The 4,339-nt window shown below is 42.5% G+C and overlaps 1 long non-coding RNA gene across 1 annotated transcript; it reads right to left on the reverse strand.

Annotated features, from left to right (window-relative positions):
* Positions 1-491: 491 nt before the first annotated feature.
* On the reverse strand, positions 492-4,196 carry LOC115938315 (uncharacterized). The gene is made up of 2 exons (XR_004073459.2): positions 3,710-4,196; positions 492-1,888 (listed from the first exon to the last, which is right to left on the reverse strand). It is a non-coding gene; the product is annotated as an uncharacterized LOC115938315 (long non-coding RNA).
* Between the last annotated feature and the right edge of the window lie 143 nt (positions 4,197-4,339).

Genomic DNA, 4,339 nt, shown 5'->3' on the forward strand with positions numbered 1-4,339 from the left:
GTAGATGTTCATTTATTGAAAACTGATAACAACACAGATAATTCTTGTCTAGTACTAATACGAATGAAATGAATTCTGTTCCATAGAAAAGATAACCCCAAAGGTTTATTGTTTATTGCCCTGTAAGACATTAGCCAATTTTGTAACTACCCAGTCATCTTATTCTAAGATTTTTTTTTAAATGCCTTCGTGATGGGCTGTATAAACCTCTGTTGCTCAAATGTTCCTGAAATTGGCTTTATCATTTTACTGGCTACTCCCCTTTAATTAATAAAATGAATACTTTTTAAAGCTCGAGTTTGTGCTATTTTATAGAGTCACATATTTCACTTTTTGGCAATCATCCCTTCATCAATAGAGGTCAATCCAAGCTGCTGAGGAAGAGCATGCAATGCAGACCTGAGGACATGTTGTGCTACCCAGAGACAGTGTTATCGAAGGAGAGACAGGGATAAAAAGTTAACTCAATTGATTAGATGCAAGTTCATAGGTACAGTATTTGGGTTAAATTTATTGTAGAAAACTATGGTTAAGGTTAGCCTAATGGACGTGGAAGAAACTTGGCACCGCTTAGCTAAAGATCTGGATTGGTTTGAACTATTTGGTGGTGTTTTTACAGTTTTCAAAAAATGGCAGGAAATGGCCCACTTTGGTGCCACCTGCAGACTGGGAGGTTCATCATTCTTGCTATATGAGCTGAAAAGGTCACTGCATTTTCTAGATCTAGGTGGACAGTGCTGAGAGATTTCCTCAGGGGCCCAGAACTGAAAAAATAAGCTTGGTGTAGAGGGCATTGCCATGAGTGGGTTTTAGCCACAGATAAATTATGCCAGAATTTGCATGCCACCGACCCTGGGTCTCTTATCTGTGGCCTACTCTATTCATTTGCATGATTCACAGGCCCTTTGGGCATTTATGCCACCTCCATGAAGAAAATAAGGGCCTTGAGCAATATTTTCACCCGAGGATTCCGCTAAACATCATTAGATAGAAAAACAGACTTCAGGCAAGCTTTTAAAGCATGTATCCATCACACATGCCCTGTAATGATTTGATTCCATGAAAGTCCCTCATTTTAGACTGGGAGTTCCTTGTGTTTAAGGACCATATCCAATTCATCTTCACAACTACGGAGACAAGCAGTCTGAAGGTCCAGGTGCGGAACTAGGATGCTCATCCCACATGGCCTGGCTGAACTGACTGGGATTTGAGGTATTCTTGTCCACCAGCAGGAGAGGTTGTGCCCAAATTCACGAGCGCCTTAGGTCTAGCTGGGCTGCTAGTGTTTTTTTGGTGTTCTTCTCACCAGCCACCTCCCACTCGCAGAGTGCCTGGTGGCCATGGCCGAGACCACCGTGTTTCTTCTGGGCAAGGTCATTGCCATGCTTGCTCCGTAAGAACCAGGGGTGGGGGTTCTTCTTCTAGAGCAAAGCTCTGTGTCCTCATCAAGCCGTGTCCTCATCCAAGCGCACCTCTCTGCAGATGCCAAGAGAACAGAAGGTACTTCTGCTGTGCACTGAAGCCCACAGTAAGTGATGCTGACGTTTGCCCCAAACCCTCTGTCAGAAAATAATCTATCTTCACATCATTCTTTTACATGGTGCCCATCACATAGCATGCACTTGGCGCATGCAGACCGATCGATAACATGACCTTAGAGGCAAAACTTCTAAATATCGGTTGGGAGGGCAGAAAGCTAGTTGATGAGAGATCAGTGATCAGGAGAATTAACTCTGATTTAAATGTAACTGTTCTTTTCTTTCTTTTTGCTTGCTTGAAAACCAGGAAATATTCAAGTTAATCAGAGGGATCAGAACGCTAATTGTGAAATTGAAGAAGGAAGCATATTCCATTATGTCTGTTTAAATTGGAAACAGATCTGGTTGTCCTGTTAAAGAAGAGCAGAAGATATGTGAGGGCTGAATGTAGAGGTTCTTGAGGAAAATCTAGATGGGTTTTCTGGAGCTAGGATAAGCTGAAACAAATCCCTGGCAAACCAAGAAAGATTAAGAATTGGTTATGACTGGGGCGCCTGGGTGGCTCAGTCGGTTAAGCGTCTGCCTTCGGCTCAGGTCATGATCCCAGGGTCCTGGGATCGAGCCCCGCATCGGGCTTCCCGCTCTGCGGGAAGCCTGCTTCTCCCTCTCCCACTCTCCCTGTTTGTGTTCCCTCTCTCACTGTGTCTCTCTCTGTTAAATAAATAAAAATATTTAATAAAAAAAAAAAAAAAAAGAATTGGTTATGACTACCCAGAACTTTGTGAAAACCCATGTTTGATCAAGCAGTGTTTCAAACAATTGTAACTATTTATAAAGACACATAACAATCTAAATATTTCCTTTGGGGGATAGGAGCAAGGGTGGGAGAAATTGGCATGAAAGAAATTAGCATAAAAGAGGGTGGGTTTATTAAAAAAACAACAACAACCTAGATTTGAATTGTAGTCTTATCACCTATCAGTTATATGATTTTAGGCAGGCTGCATAGTCTTTTAGAGTGTGAGCTATCCTATCTGTAAAATGGAAATAATAATGTCTAACTACTCAGAAATCCTGCGAAAATGAAATGTAGGTAATATGAATATGTGTCAGTGGGCGCCTGGGTGACTGTCAGTTAAGCACCCAACTCTTGATCTCAGCTCGGGTCTTGATCTCAGGGTTGTGGGATCAAACCCTGCATTGGGCTCTACGCTGGGCATGGAGCCTACCAAAAAAAAAAAAAAAGAATATGTCAGAGACTGATGAGCCATGCATATCCATTTTATTTTCTTTTCCCCCAGTGCACAGTCTCCCTTGTGGTTAGATATTGACATGTGACTGAGTTCTGGCCAACAGAATAAAGGGGAGAGATGGTTGCCACTTTCCAGACTGGCCTTAAAACATCACTCTCCCCATTCATGGACTGTGTGCAGACAATGTGGAGGCCTTGGAAGAGAGAATCACGAGATGGAAGGAACCTGGGTCCCTGGCTGCCTTCTGGTCAGAAATACTCACTAGGACTTCACGAGAATGAGATGTAAGCTGTTATTTAGATTTGGGACAGTTGGCTTTACCTTCATTTACTTTATATATATATATAAATTATCTGAAATTTACCTTCATTTATTATATCTAATATATAAAATAAATGATATATTTGTCTATCATTTATTTTATATATTATTAATCATCTTATCATTAAAATAGAATATTTTATATAGTATATAATAAAATATAGGCTACATAATAATATAGCTATATTATATGCCTTCATTTTTACACTAAATATTATGACATATAGCATATACAATATATAATATATAACATGCATAGACCCACCCTTTGTGGGAGGGGTTTCAAAGAATTTGTAGACATATTTTATTTTATTTTTTTAAGATTTTTAATTTATTTATCTGACACAGAGAGAGAGAGCGTAAGCAAGGGGAGTGGCAGGCAGAGGGAGAGGGAGAAGCAGGCTCCCCACTGAGCAGGGAGCCGGATGTGGGACTCGATCCCAGGACCCTGGGATCATGACCTGAGCCGAAGGCAGACACTTAACCATATGAGCCACCCAGGTGCCCAGACATATTTTAAAACTACCATGAACCCCTCTTATGCTTTAGGGACACTAAACCCCATCGATCCCCGAATTTGTGGCCATGCTTCTACACACTACCCTCTTCTTGCAATGCCACTGAGACCACAAATTTACCTCCCAAATTTCTACTCACCATTTAAGATTCAGCTTAGATGCCATGTGCATTATAACGTTTTACAGGCCCACATTTGGAAGTCAGTACACCTTCTCTGTTCTGCCCATGGGTCTCTGTTTCAATTTCTCTTAGGTGACCTGAATATATAGTTGTTGACGGATAAATAGAACAGGATAATAAAATCTCAGGTGTGAAAGTGACCTTGCGTGTTACTTAGAGCATCCTTTTCGAGTTTGTTTCTATTCATGTTCTTTTCCCCTCTGAATTTTTACTGTTTTGAAAGTAGGGATGGGGTTTGACTTACCTTCACAACCACTCCCCGCAGCACCCACCCACCGCCAGCCCTCCGGCAGGGCTCTGGCGCAGCAGGCTTTCAGGGAGGGTGAGGGAAATGCACCGGCCTGCCTTCCTCAACACACCCACCCACACACACAGCACACATCACACACACACGCCACACACCACACACACACGCCACACATCACACACACACACCACACACCACACACACACGCCACACGCTACACACACACGCCACACGCCACACACCACACACACACGCCACACATCACACACACACACCACACATCACACACACACACCACACCACACACACACACACCACACACCACACATCACACGCCACAC

The sequence above is a fragment of the Leptonychotes weddellii genome, unplaced genomic scaffold, assembly GCF_054177405.1.
Source record: "Leptonychotes weddellii isolate Sample4059 unplaced genomic scaffold, ASM5417740v2 HiC_scaffold_8227, whole genome shotgun sequence".
NCBI lineage: Eukaryota > Metazoa > Chordata > Mammalia > Carnivora > Phocidae > Leptonychotes > Leptonychotes weddellii.